Source organism: Rhinolophus sinicus, chromosome 16 (assembly GCF_057876585.1).
Source record: "Rhinolophus sinicus isolate RSI-liver-muscle chromosome 16, RSI-T2T, whole genome shotgun sequence".
NCBI lineage: Eukaryota > Metazoa > Chordata > Mammalia > Chiroptera > Rhinolophidae > Rhinolophus > Rhinolophus sinicus.
The window spans coordinates 186,097,507-186,113,032 of record NC_142516.1 but is presented as its reverse complement, the minus strand read 5'-3'; the positions used below and the strand labels follow the sequence as shown (position 1 = coordinate 186,113,032).

At 44.1% G+C, this 15,526-nt stretch overlaps 1 pseudogene; it reads left to right on the top strand.

Annotated features, from left to right (window-relative positions):
* Nucleotides 1–4,547: 4,547 nt before the first annotated feature.
* Nucleotides 4,548–14,990, top strand: LOC109457132 (hsc70-interacting protein-like; annotated as a pseudogene).
* The last annotated feature ends 536 nt before the right edge of the window (nt 14,991–15,526 follow it).

Genomic DNA, 15,526 nt, shown 5'->3' with positions numbered 1-15,526 from the left:
ATTTCTGCTGCCAGGCAAACCGGGCCAGCTTTGTGTGGCCTTGAATCTTTCCACTATTTAGAGTCTGGACTGTTTCCTTTTACTAAATGTGCTGCTCTGTAGCGTCCCGGCAGATTGCATGGTTTGAAGCATCATTTTGATGAAGTGACTTCCGCTTCAGAAAACGTCAGTGTCTCGTCTTTGTCTGCATAGTTGCAGACTCCTGTTCTTTAGAGTTCAGTTCACGAGATGACTTTGAGGGGCTTGTGCATTCAGATGCCCCCCACGGCCCCTGCTCATGGAACTCCCACCAGCCTCCCGCCCAGGCTTGCTGGGCAAGACGGATGTGTCTCTTCCTTGTGTCTTTTCCTGTTTGAACACGCACAGTATTCTGCTTGGACTCCTTCCTCTCACATCTATATCCATCCAGTTAAGAGTCAGTGCCGCCTAAGGCAACAATTGTGTTTCTTGAAACTGTGCCTTATCAGAAGCCGTGTTATGAAGATAATTATGTTGCTGGTATAAACAGTGGGAGGGACTACAGAGATGCAGGCTCACAGTAACAGGTGTTTTACCGCAGTTATTTCAACAATAATGGCGTTTTCAGTCTCTGTAAGAGTGTAGCTTAAAACCCTGCGCATCACTGAAAAAACACAACCTTTTACACTATCTCTTTTCCCAAGTTTGGAGTGAGCTGAACTGGTGTTTAAAAAAAATTATTTCAAAATCTTAATGATCCACTATGGTGAAAAACAGAGAATAAAGACTTAAAGCAACTGTATTGTAAGCACTTGTAAGTACGGGGGTTTTTTCTCTTATGCCAGCAGCCTTAGTCTGCATAAAATACATTTTAGTCCTCAATCGATTGATCACTTTATATTTAATACACAGGATGCAGACGCTGCAGAACAAATGTCTGTAGTGCTTATTTTTCAAAACCGAGTTTTAGCCCTTTTTCCTCCATTGAGTTGGCCTGATCCCTTTCCACTCTTTTGCCTGGTGGTTTTCCCCGCTGAATACTCTCTTTTAGGTTATGTATCAGTTCGAGAATTCTTACAGGCTGTTCTGAAATAAGGGCGTCCTTTCACGCCACACAACGCCCAGCACCGTGTTAGGACAGTGAGATGCATTAGTCTGTCCGAGCGTGCGACTATTCAGTTCAGTTTCACCTAAATCCCCAAGTTGATAGTTTCCTTGTACCCTGTTCCCTCTGAACACTGGGCCTTGTCTTAGTGTTGAAAACAAACAAAGAAAAAAGAGTAATCCCCATGTCACTGTCAATGTGAAAGGATGAAGAGTGACTGGTAGGTTTCAGGTTAAAGATGAGCACATGATTTAGTTCCTGGCCCGTCCTGAAACTCCATTACAATGATGTTTAAAGGGAATTTGTTTGTTTGTTTGTTTTAAAGGCACACGCTCATAGGAACAAAGAAATGAGGCAACAACCATAGCACTTTGGTGTCTGGGCTATAGACAGATGAGAGGTAGCTTACGCAGCTGACCTGAGAAAGTGGAATTTCAATCTGGCAGAGGAGAAAGGAAGAGGTATAGCCTAATTTACATTGATGAACTCTGCAAAAGCTCAGGAGTTTTCAGCAAAAAGAACCCCTTGGAAATGAGAGTGAAGATGGAATTAAAATTAAGAGTATTGGTTCAAAGTTCAGATCTGCTTTCTATCTTTATATAAGGAGGTAACTGCCCCTCTTTCACTCCAACAGAAGAATGGACCTTATTATTATTATTTTGTGTGTGTGGAGATGATAATGTAGAAGGTTTCTAGATTAGAAGGTATCAGGAAAGGTTAAAAGTGGTATAATACAGTCTTGCAATCAGGGAGATTGTACTTTACCAAACCCTGAGAACCACAGCGACCCTCTTCTTCCTGCCCCATAGCCCGAGGGCAGCCAGGGTGATACCCTACCTTTAGGAGACCTCCCTGGGTTCTGACCTGAAAAATAAAACTCAAGGATACTGATATGAGGGCTGCCCCCAAGGAAGAGGCCTAACCAGAACAATCCTGAACTAAAGCTCAAATCAACGCCGCGCCCCCCACCCACAGCCTTCCTGTTGCGTTTCCAGTTCCCTGCTCTGAAGTATCAGCAGACAACCAATGATCATCATACATTCGAGGAAAGTCTCTATCATGAGAGATAGTAACTAAAACATGCAAACAGGAAAAGAAAAAAAAAACTTGGAGAAAACAGAACATTTGCATGAAGAAGAAATCTTAAAGAAGAAATAAATATCCTCAGAGAGACAAGGGGTGATTTTGCAACCATGAAACGACGGAATTTATAAGTGTTAGGAGATACATTTAGGAAAACTTCCCTGAATGTGGAGTAAAAAGAGAAAGAATAGAAAATAATGCAGAAAAAATAAGAAACTTAATAGGATTGGTCCATCAGGTCCAACATCCAAAAATAGCAACACCAGATTGAGACAATATAGGAAACAGAGGACAGAAAACCATCAAAGGAATAATTCAGCAAAATTCCCCACAACCAAAGATAGGAGTTTCCAGATTAAAAGATGATACCAGTACATCATCATGAAACTTGACAACACTCATGTGCCCAGTAAATGACAGGGTAAATCAATAAAAAGAAAGACCCAGGATCCCAGCGGCAGGACAGAAGCCAGCATGCAGCGGGATTCGTGATTGGAGGAGGGTGACAGGTGCACGACAGACTTCGTTAAGGTGATGAAGTTGATAGAACACCTGATGTGTTTGTGCGGAGAGGAGATTGATCAATCTGGGGAGGCTTCGGGGGTAACCTGGTGATAAGTATGTAGGAAACTAACCCAAATTCAATGTAACAATGATTCCCTCCAAGGGAGACAAAAAGTAACACACGAGAGGAAATGTAGCTACAGATTATTACCTGACTGAGCTACTAATAGTGTCTCTGTAGCTGTAACGATATAAAAATGATATGTAATGATATTTCACGTAACTACAATTGTGGTAGAATTCTGAAAGGATGAGAAGGTGGGGCATTTATATATAAAAAAAAGTAACAGAGGCATGTTATTTAAATTTTAGTCCTTCTCAATTTGGCCTCTTTATGGCACTCACAGACACTGATGCTTAATGGAGTAAGCTGGAGACATCCGTTTGGGGAAATTGCATAACTACGAGACTTCCAAATAAAATATTTTCAAATTTTCTAATGAGCTACCTGACCTTGCTTTCATGAACATAACTTCCTTTTACATTGCTTTTATGCCTGAAATAACTAAATATAATTCTTTTTGAAATTAATTTTTATTAAATTTATTGTGGTGACATTGGTTAGTAAAATTATATAGGTTTCAAGTGTACAGTTCTGTAATACATCCCCTATATACTGCACTGTGTTCACCACCCAGAATCAATTCTCCTTCCATCATCATTTTTTTGACCCGCTTTACCCTCTGCTACCGTCCCTCTTCCACCATTACCCTCTGGTAACCGCTAAACTGTTGTCTGTGTCTATGAGTTTTTGTTTGTTTGTCTTGTTTATCTGTTGCTTTCAGTTTTATGTCCCATGTATGAGTGACGTCATATGGTTCTTGACTTTTTCTGTCTGACTTATTTTGCTTAGCATGATTGTCTCAAGATCCATCCATGTTGTTGCAAATGGCAGTATTTCATCTTTTCCTATGGCAGAATAGTATTCCATTGTGTATACATACCACATCTTCTTCATCCAGTCATCTATTGAAGGCCACTTTGGTTGTTTCCATGTGTTGGTCACAGTGAATAATGCTGCAATGAACATAGGGGTACATATATTTTTACGGATAAATGTTTTTAGATTTTTTGGGGGGTAGATACCCAGAAGAGGGATTGCTGGGTCATATTGTAACTCTATTCTTAATTTTTTGAGGAACCTCCATACTGTTTTCCATAGTGGCTGCACCAATTTACATTCCCACCAGCACTGTATGGGGGTTCCTTTTCCTCCACAACCTCTCCAACACTTGTTATTACTTGTCTTGTTTGTTGATGATAGCCATTCTGACAGCTTTGAGGTGGTCTTTCATTGTGGTTTTGATTTACGTTTTCCTAATAGCTTGTGAAGTTGGGCATTTTTTTACATATCTGTTGGCCATTTGTACATCTTCTTGGGAGAAGTGTCTGTTCGGGTCCTCTGCCTATTTTTTTAACTGAATTGTTCGTTTTATTGTTGAATTCTATGAAGTTCTTTATATATTTTGGATATTAGCCCCTTTATTGGAGGCACTGTTTGCAAAAATCTTCTCCTATTCGGGAATTGCCTCTTTGTTTTGTTGATGGTTTCTTTTGCTGTGCAGAAGCTTTTCAGTTTGATATAGTCCCATTCATTTATTTTTGCTTTCACTTCCCTTGCCTTGAGGTCAAATTCAGAAAATCCCCTCTGAACCCAAGGTCCGTAAGTTTAGTAACCTCTTTTCTTCTATGCAGTTTATTGTTTCCCGTCTTACGTTTAGGTCTTTGATCCGTCTTAGTTTTGGTACATGGTGACGATCATGCCGAGCTAGAGCCCAGGTCTGGAATTGGGGCCGCAGCCTCGGCCAAGCTCGCCACCTCCCACCGCTTCCCCTCCATGGACCCCCTCAAAGTGAGCGAGCTCTGGGCCTCCGTGAAAATGTGTAAGCAGGACCCAAGCATTCTGCACACTGAGGAATGCGTTTCCTGAGGCCGTGGGTGGAGAGCATGGGGGGTAAAATGCCACCTGCTACCAATTAAATCAGAAGAAAATATCAAGGAAGGAAAAGCAGACAGTAAGGAGGCGGAGGCAAAGATAAAGACAGATGAACCGTCAAGTGATCTAGAGATTGACAGTGAAGGTGTGATTGAACCAGCCACTGATGCCCCTCAGGAAATGGCAGATGAAGCTGTAGAGACAACTGAGGAGATGATGGATCAGGCAAATGATAAGTGACTGACTTCAGGTGATGCCCTAACTGATGGTGACCTACAGAGAGCCGTTGACTTGTTCACAGATGCCAGCCAGCTGAATCCTCGCTTGGCCGTTCTGTCTGGCAGGAGAGCCAGTGTCTTCATCAAATTACAGGAGCCAAACACTGCCATCCGAGCCTGTGACAGAGCTACTGAAATAATTCCTGATTCAGCTCAGCTCTGCAAAGGGCGAGGGGAAGCACACGGATGGGACTTCTGGGCTATTGGGAAGAAGCAGCGTGACCTTGCCCTTGTGTGTAAATCGCATTATGATGAAGATGCCAGTGCGATGCTGAAGGAAGTTCAACTAAGGGCCCAGAAAATCGCAGGACATCAGAGAAAGTATGACTAGAAATGTGAAAAGCGAGAGATGAAAGAATGGAAAGGGTTAAGAAGCCTCGGGAAGAATCCAAGAAAGTCCAGAGGGAGGAAGAAGCCAGAGGACAAGCAGGTGCCCAGGATGGCTCTTTGTCCAGGTGGCTCTCCTGGGGGGATGCCTGGAATGGAAAGGGGCATGTCTGGAATGGCAGGAATGCCTGGGCACCATGAAAATCTTAGTGATCCAGAGGTTCTTGTAGGCATGACAGATCCATAGTTATGGTGCACTCCCAGGATGTGGCCCAGAGCCCACAAATATATCAAAATAACAGAGCAATGCAAGGGTTATGAGTCTCATCAGAAAATTGTCAGCAAATTTGGAGTTCAAGCGTAATGCCCTTCTGACAAAGCCCTTGCTGAAGGAAAAGCAATGTGGATCACCAGTGGATGTGGCAGTAATGCAAACCAGTGTACCTCTGACCTCGTGCAGAAAGCTGGGGTGTTTTGCAGAGAATCCCTACCCCTCTGGCCCAAATGTAGCTGTAGCAATTTACAGTGGTTTGCTGTTAGGATATTCGTCAGATAATGTTTTCCTACTAGGAATTACAAACTTTAAACACTTTTAAACCTTAATAATATTTAAAAACAAATTAGAAGGCTGTGTTAAACCCCAAAACAAACAAAAATTTGGTACATAGTCATAGATAGCAGTCTAGTTTCATTCTTTTGCACGTGGCTTTCCAATTCTCCCAGCACCATTTATTGAAGAGGCTGTCTTTTCTCCATTGTATGTTTTTGGCTCCTTTGTCAAAAATTATCTGTCCATATTTATGTGGGTTTATTTCTGGGTTCTCTATTCCATTGGTCTATGTGTCTGTTTTTCTGCCAATACCATGCTGTTTTGATTATTGTAGCCCTGTAGTACAAGCCAAAGTCAGGGAGTGTGATACCTCCAGCATTGTTCTTTTCTCTTAGTGTTGCTTTGGGGTCTTCTGTGATTCCAAACAAATCTGATGATTTTTTTGTTCTATTTCTTTAAATAATGCTATTGGGATTTTGATGGGGATTGCATTAAATCTGTATATTGCTTTGGGTAATATGCCATTTTAACTATGTTGACTCTTCCAATCCATGAACACAGAATGTCTTTCCATTTCTTTGTGTCTTCTTCAATTTCTTTTAATAATATCTTACAGGTTTCAGTGTATACGTCCTCCTTCACGTCCTTTGTTAAAATTATTCCTAGATATTTTATTCTTTTTGTTGCAATCACAAAAATAACTGTATCTTTCATTTCTTTTTCCTTAATTTCATCGTTAGTATATAGCAATGCAATGGATTTTTGTGTGTTGATTTTGTATCCTGCAACTTTACTGTGTTTATTATTTCTAATAGATTTTTGGTGAAGTCTTTAGGGTTTTCTATATAAAGAAACATGTCATCTGCAAAATATGACAATTTAACTTCTTAATTTAACCTCCTCAGTTTGGATGCCTTTTATTTCTTTCTATCGCCTGATTGGGCAAGGACTTCCAATAGGATTTGAACAACAGTGGAGACAGGGGGCAGCCCTGATAAACATAATTCTTGATCAAGATGTCATTGATTCTTGTCTTCAGATACTTGTTAGTTACTGTCAGATACTATACAAGTAGTGATAAGAAGAAAAAATTCAAGCCATTTTACCACCATTCCAAATTTTACAGCTGTTAAAATTATGTTTTAAAAATTCAGTAGCTTTAATCGTTTCCTTTGTTATGTAAATACAGTACTCTGATCATTCCCATTGAGTTTTTTCCTGTAGAGTAATTAAAAATAATAATGAGGCCCTAATTTGTAGAAGGTGTGTTCATCCTTAGAGCAGTCACCCCATCAATTCCAATAAAAGATCACATTAGCCCTAAATGGAAAGAAGTGTCTGAAACCCATGCAGAGAGGAGTTGGGAAGCTGCTACTTGTATCTTTGCCCACCCCTCCCCCCTCCGCCTTTCTAGGTCCCAACCTTCAGCAGCTACCTGGGCTGCTCATCCGCCTAGGGCAGTGGTGCCTTCTGCAGCAGCCTGTAGACGTGGCTGTTTGGGGTCATGTCCAGTACCTCTCAGCAGAGCAGTGAGTACTGTGTTTCCAGACTCTGGGGAACCTGAGGGCCAGCTGTGACCTGGCCAGAGGCGCCCGCTGCCCCGGGCCCCACCTGGTTCCCTGGGGCTGAAGGGTGTCAATCGCTCATCGCAAACCTGGAACAAGTCAGAGCACGGCAGTGCTGCAGGAGCTGCTGGTTGGCAGCCCTGGGTTCCAGATGTGGAAGCAGAGTTCAAAATAATGACTTAGACAGTTGAAAGCAGCTGACCTCTGAGCCTAGTACTAAACAGTTGGGACTGTTATGAATAAGTCGGTATAAATACAAACTAATTTAAAAAGTATCTCTCATGTGGTCATATGAGATTTTGCAGACCTTCTGATTTCTCCAGGCATGGGAGAGAGCTGCTTTCAACTGTGTTCATGTGATGAGACAATAAAATGTATACAGTTGTGGAATATGGTCTACACCTTAAATTCAGAGGCTATTTCTAGATTATCTACATGCTGTATTTTACCATTTGTCTCAAGAATTAGGGTGAAGCAAAGGGCAATACATCTGAAGATGGCAAACTTCATTGTTTAATAAAAGGAAAATAAGTCGAAGTTAATGGGGAATATACCGTGTTTCCCCGAAAATAAAACCAGGTCTTATATTAAGTGTTGCTCCAAAAGACACATTAGGGCTTATGTTCAGGGGATGTCATCCTGAAAAATCATGCTAGGGCTTGTTGTCCGGTTAGGTCTTATTTTTGGGGAAACACGGTAGCTTGTGTTTTGAATCTTCAGTTGATTATTTTCCTGCTGTCCCTTTAATGGGTTCCTGGGAAAGTTCGTAACAGTGTTTTAGGAGAAAAGCTAGGGAAGGAATATCACCCTTTCACTAAATTAGCTGGACAAGAAGGAGGGCACTTGAGAATACACAGCAGAGAGCACTCTCCTTCTGCAGAGGGGACAGTGGGGTCCGTTCGGTGCCCTCCGTATTCAGGGCTGAAATGGGAAACAATAGTGCTTTAATTTGCTGCTCAGTTAGCGGGCCTGCTGATTTACTCTCATTTTGCAGGCCTCTAACATATCCTTAAAACCCTCTCAAGGGCTTTCCACTTTTAGCCTGAGGTCTCCCTGCTTCATTTCCCTTTTGTTCTTCAAACACTCTCCTTGCGTCTTCCTGTTTCATCTTCTGAGAGGGTCAGGATAATGCGTGGCCTGCACCGAGGGATTTAGAGGAAGCCTGTGACATGTCTCCATGATGTGAAGCCACTTAAAATCCTAGAAAATAGTCCCAGCTTGCGTTAGCAGTAGATTAATGCAGGCGAACTTTAGAGTCTTAATTTTTAAAAATTTACATTTTTACTAGTGATGACAGAAAAACATTGGCATTCTTTCTGCCCGCCTTATTGATTGCAAGTGCCAATACTTCCAAAAAATGCGAGAATGACTTCGTACTGTTCCATAAGGAGCAAAATATTACTTGATCCATGCATTGGCTGTTAAATATTTAAAAAAACGATTTTCCAGAAACATCCATAGCTATACATAACATGCCCATGAATCACAATGGGCAATGCATTCTGATACGCATGCCTAACACTTGTGTAGCTAGGTTTACACGTCTAAGAGAATTCGCCAAGAGGAAAGGTTAAATTGGGGGGAGGTTTCTCACTTGAGACTTCATTAAGAGAATGGTAAAAATAGGGGCACTTTCAGATGACATCAAGATAGTGATTGCTCAGGTGGTACCCAGCTTTTTGCTCCAGATTTCCTGGATGGGAGCTGGCGGTGTCCCCGTCCTTATGACCTGAACCAGGAATGGTGGAAAACCATGGCATATTCATTATGTGGGATCAAGAAAACCCATCAGTTCTTGAATTTTCCCAGTGAAAAATGAACAGGTGTCATTTTTTAGGGTTAAGGGCTATCTGTTCTGAGGGGAGATTCAAAGAAGAGCGGGAAGCTCTTAGGAAGAGGAGGCGAGGGAAAGAAGGATTGGTGAACGGTCTGGAGAGCAGGGAGGCTGCAGAGACAGGAGTAGGCAGGGGAGTGGCCGCAGGGCTGAGGAGGAGAGTCAGGAAGAAGGGTGTCTGCTGGTGGGCGGGCTTCTAGACCTGGGGTTGGACTTTAAGAAGAAACATTTGGAACATTTGGAACATTTGGCAACAAGTGACACGATCAGAATGACATTTGGGGGAGAGATTCTTGCTGTGAGTTATAAAGTAACTCAGCAGAGGAGGAAGGCTGGCGCTGATAAGGGCAGCAGCTGAGGAAGGAAGAGGGAGAGGGACAGGACTCGGTGACAGGAGTGGTATCGAAAAGACAGAAAATAAAGAGAACTTACAGATAACTTTCAATCAAGCCTGGATTGATGCCTTGAACTGTTCCCATCCCTAACAGCCAAAAAAAGAAAAAAAAAAGAAAAAAGAAAAGAAAAGCAGGCAAGGTATCCAGAAGATTATCCTGCAAAGGACAGATGCCTTCTGGAATAGGTCAGTTCTCTTCCAAGCTTGTGGAACTGTGGAAATGCAACAGTTTTGCGAAAGATAGAAATGTGTTAAGTTGGTCAGTTCTCCTTTGCACGTGCTCGGACCCTTCCCTTCATCCCTCCTGCTCCCAGGAGATCTAGGATGGCAGTAAATAAAGAAGCGTGATCCGAGTTAGCCATCAGGGAAGGAAGCGTGGGCCTGGGGATCTCCCTGCACTCACAGTAATGGGAGCTGGGTGTGGGACTGAGCGTCCCACTTCACGGAGAGAAGGGAGGCAGTTGGGAGCAGACGATGTCCTGAGCTGCTTTGTGAGAAGGCCAAGGAAGAAGAGAGCCAGGGGAGGAGCCGTCAGAGTGGCGTTAAACCTGTGAAATCATTTGATCTACACTTAAAATGAATGCTTGCTTCATTAGAGCTGGCAGCATGATTTGGGCTGTTAGGCCATAAAGGGAGGGACAGGTTCATCTCCACAGAGAATTCGCAGTCTGGATGCAGCAAATCAAGCACCCAAACTGTCATGGCATATGAAAGATTTTCATGAACCTTTCTTCTTTTACAAATACAATTCATCTTCTATTTTTCTTAGAGTTGACCGTGAGAATTCTTTAAATAGGCATCAGGTAAAACAGTTTTAAGAAAATCCTTGGAATACTCTTTTGCCATAAGAAAAGATGAAATAGTATTGTTTGCAACAACATGGATGGATCTTGAGATTATTATGCTAAGTGAAATAAGTCAGACAGAAAAAGTAGAGAACCATATGATTTCACTCATATGGGGGATATAAAACTGAAAATAGCAAAAGAACAAGACAAACAAATGAAGAAACAAAAACTCATAGACACAGACAATAGTTTACTGGTTACCAGAGGGTAAGGGGGGTGGGGGGTGGGAGATGAGGGTAAGGGGGATCAAATACATGGTGATGGGAGGAGAACTGACTCTGGGTGGTGAACACACAATGTAATTTATAGATGATGCAATACAGAATTGTACACCTGAAATCTATGTAATTTTACTAACAATTGTCACCCTAATAAACTTTAATAAAAAAAAAAAAAAGGAAAAGAAAAGCCTGCACTCAATAGAGGTGAAACTATTTAAACAACAACAAACGGGTGAAGGTGGTCAAAAGATACAAGCTTCCAGTTGTAAAATAAATAAGTCGTGAGGATGTTATGCACAGCATGGGGATCCTAGTAATAATACTGTGTTGTCTACGTGAAAGGTGCTGAGAGTCCATCTTAAAAGTCTTATCACAAGAAAAGACATTGTTTAGTATGTGTAGTGACAGATGTTAACCGGACTTGCTATGGGGTCATTTCACAATATATACATACATCAAATTATGTTATACACCTGAAACTAATATAATGTTATGTGTCAGTTTTATCTCAATGAAATTTTTTTAAAGAAGAGAAAACATTAATTTTTACACTGTAATCAAAATTAATCCCCACACCCCACCCAGCAGGGTTGCTTATAATACCGTGTGCGTGGTTAGTTCTAAACTAGAAATCCACTTGAATCTTGTACTAGTCAGGGTTTTCCAGAGAAACAGAATCAATAGATATGCACATCTGTGCGTGTGTGTAAATATGTATGTGTAGCATGTATGTATTAAGGGATTTCTTTTCAGGAATCAGCTGACACAATTGTGGGAGCTGGCAAGTCCGAAACTCGCGGAGTCGACTGCAGTCTGGAAACCTAGGCCGGATTTCTGTGATACAGTCTTGAGCAGAATTCTTTCTCCTCTTGCAAACTCAGGTTTTGCTCTTGAGGCTTTGACTGATTGGATGAGGCCCATTCAGATTATCCAGGGTCATCTCCTTACCTCAAGACTGGTAATGTTAATCGCATCTACAAAAGACCTTTATGGCAACACCTGGACCAGTGCTGGGCCAAACAGGCGGGCCCCATACCCACCAAGTTGACACACAAAGTTTTACCATCACAGATCTCTGTATTGTAGTGAAAGAGCAGAATTGGCTGTATGTTGCCCCATTTCTTCAGTGTTGAAATCTTTACACTGGAGAAAGATTTTCTTAGTGATTCTATGGTGGCAGTTTTAATGGTACATTTTTTTTTTCTGACAAATTATAAAATAAAACAAATTGCTTGCAAAGCGGGGTGACATCAGCCCCTTAGTTCTGTCCTACATGATGCCAGATGGTCTTGTCTGCTCTGCGTGGTGCCTGGGTGGGTGTGGGGGACGCAGGCTGTTGGCTTCTCCAGGTGGACAGTGAGAGGGCTCAGCTGGCTGTGTGACAGTCACATGGAACGTGGGGAGCTAATGTTTTCTGGGCAGAATTGTAACGTTAGAATTTACTGTCTTCTGCACATATAATTTTGAAGCCTCAACGTTGTGCTTTTCTGGTTAGTTGCATTTAATATGCATGCAAATTCACAATGGATACCGCATGCCAAGGACATAATTTATAAATCGGTACTTTCCCTGGTTGTTAGTAATTTTGGCCACTTTAAAAATGAATACTTCGAAGAAATACATATGATCAAATTTACATGTAGTATCTTTAGTTTACAGAGAAAAACATGTAGTCCATTCTCTACTGGAAAGGTAGACCTCTGCTGTCACGTTCTCTGTTTAAAGGCAGGTATGCATAATGCTAAAGGTCGCAGTAGTTATACTTCTCTTTCCTGCAAATGGTTTGGATTTGGTGTCGCAGATGTTGGCCTCCATTAACAATGCTGACAGATGTGTGTTTGTGAAGCGAGATTGCAGCCTGGTACCGTTGGGGTGAGTCACGTCAGCTGGTAAACACGCCTCACGTCACAGAGTGGCATATTGTACTTCTAGGTGGAAGACCACCGGTTCCGCCCTGCGCAACCGAGAGGGAGAACCCCAGAGACAGATGGTGCAGCCTCTCTGACTTCCCGTTAGGCTTGTTGTCTTGGCAACTGAAACACAGCCATCAGTCTTTCCTCAGACAGGGAACTCCAGTCACCCTCGACTCCACTGTGACCTTTTCTCCAACCCCTCCAGTCTGTCGCTGGGCTCCGCCTGGCAGCTCCCAGGCAGCTCTGGGTTTTCTGTTCCTCGCTCCTCTGCAGGCCACCCCCAGCTTCTGTTCTTTCCCCTTGGATGACTGGACTTCATCGCCGTCCTCCTGGCTTCCCACCTGCTCCCTCTTCTGTCAGTCCCAAACTGGGCTTCCCACCCCTTCCTCCCGCTGTTGCAGAGAGTCCCCTTTCAGCTTAGCCTGCTGGGGGTGCAGCATTCTCTGCAGGGGGCAGACCTCCATCCTCAACTTCAGCTGTCTGCCCTGGCATGCTAGTTAGAATCATTTTTCAGCATCCTTCTCTCGGAGCCGGACGTCTTCAGGACGGTCAGTCAGCCGCGTCCTACGCCTTGCTGTCACTGTGGACCACTTGACAGAGAGGACCCTGTCTCGGAGTTATGGTCATGCCTCTTGCAGTCAGCCCTCTTTCAGTGATAATGAGCCAGGCCTCCCGCTCAGTATTACTGGCCCCACCGTCATCCTCTCCATAAGTATCATCACCAACTTGTGTGTCAGCATAGTAGTAGCTGTACAAAATGGACTAAATTCACACATGGCCTGTGGACATCGACTCAAAACCCCGCCAGGGCTTCTCTGTATGTCATGAAGCTTGGTGAAGGGCCTGAGGTGGGCTGAGAGTCCATCGTGGCTCTGCTCACCGTGTGTCCTCGGGCACTGCTGGATCTACCGGGTCAAGAGGTGACTTCCCCACCCCCACCCCCTCCGCAGCAAAGGCGCCTTCAGCCAGACCAGCTCCTGGGACACAGAGCCCAAGGGGCACCGTTTTCCAGTTCATTTGAGGGGCATCATGTACTAGTTTGCAGCTGGGCACCCTGTCAGCCTGTAGGGACCTTGACTTGTGGTCACATGTGAAAATCAAGGAGGAAGGCAGTGACGTTTTCTATTAAGGGGAAAACATCAAAAGGAAGAGCAAACCTGGTCCCTCTCCTTTAGAAGCAGCGAACGGTGGGGATCTGGCTTTTGCTGTCGACTTACGTGACAGTGTTTGGTACAAGTACCAGGTGGACATAACTTCGTGACAGTCACATCCAGGCAAACACTGTGCAGCGGCTTCCCTTCCCTCTTCTTCCTCTCCCCGCCCTTCCCCGCCCCCGTCCTCCTCTTCCTTTTCTGATCAGAAGCACAGCAGCTGATGAACGTACAAAATATTCCGGAGGACTCAGAGCTGCCCTCTTCCGGGTAGGCTGGTGTCACAAGTAACGAGCCGCAAGGTCCCCCGTGCAGGGGGCAGAGTGGCCGTGTAACTGTCACAGAATGTTTAGGAGCCTGGAAGCTTGATTTGCCTGGAGCTCAGCAGCCGTGAGTGTCAGAAGGTGAGCCTGGCTCGTTTCGGGAGTTTAGACATGTACTGATCTCCCCCATGGCTTATGATTTCCCAAAAGTCTGGATCAAGGGCAGTGACGGGGTCCCCGCTGAGCACCGCGAGTGAAGACATCTGCCAGAGTGGACCAGCCTGAGCGTGTCCGAGGGAGCAGTGGCTCCAGGTACTGCCCTGACCGAAGTAGCTTCGCCTCAGCTCCCCTTACCAACAACACTCTTTCTCACACACACAAAACAAGTATGTTGTGAGGGTCATGGCATGAAGCAGGGGTCGGCAAGCTGCGGCCCTTGGGACAAATCCAGCCTGTGGCTTGTTTTGTAAGGAACAAGGGCTAAAAATTGTTTGTACATTTTTAAAGCATTGTATAAACTAAACAAAGAAGAATATGCTACAGAGATACAATATTTAGGCCTTTGAAGCCCAAAATATTTATTATCTGGCCCTTAACAGGCCAAGTTTGCTGCCCCCTGCGGAGAACTGGTTGGAGATGCCTCTGGAGCCCTTTCTGGTGGCCCTTTTTGCACAGCGGCAGGCCCACATGTGGCCTGGCTTCCCTGGTACCTGGGCCTTGAGGTTGGTGTTCTAGAGGAAATTACTTGTCCAGAGGACACTGTCAGCAGTGTTTGATTGTGCTTGTAGATGGCAAGTGGCAAAGGTCAGTGGAGCAGAGGAAGCGCATAGGAGAAGAGGGCGGGGCTGTCAAGCAGCAGACTTGGGGTGGGAGGGGTGACACCCGTGCCCCCCACTGCCCGGGCGTCCCAGAGGAGTCACTGAGGGCGGGAAGCCTGAGGGGAGTGCAGGGACCTGGGACGTCAGCCTCACACACGATGGATCTGCAGCAGCATGAGTGAGGAGGCTGGGTGTGTGTGCGTGTGTGTGTGTGCGTGTTTGTGTGTGTGTGTGCGTGCGCGTTGGCTTGTACTTACGTTCTGCAGTTCCCAATGTGTTTCTCATTTTGTAATTGTGAGAACCCTGTGCAGCAGAAAGAAAGGGTGTTGCTGTTGACCTCACTTTATAGAGAAGAAAAGGAATGATGCTTCATCAGAGACGTGTCCTGTTCAAGGTCATGTAGTTATTATCTGGGAGCTGGAACTGAAACCCAGATATTCTGGCTCTAAAAGCCAAGAGTCAGCGAGTTACCAGTAGGCAGGGTTAACTCTGCACCCACTCCCCCAGCACAGAAGCTTTCTCACTCCGTGTTAAGTCTTCTCATAACTGCAGTGTATGAACATATAAAAAGTAGAAATGGGTAGAACTGGAATTGTTCTGTGTATCTCAGCCTTGTCACCATCTCACATGCTAAGGCAGATGTGGAAGAAACTTACAGGAGTGTACAAGGTCACATGTAAGGTGCTAGGTTGTATATGGACGTCTGGGGACTTCGGGT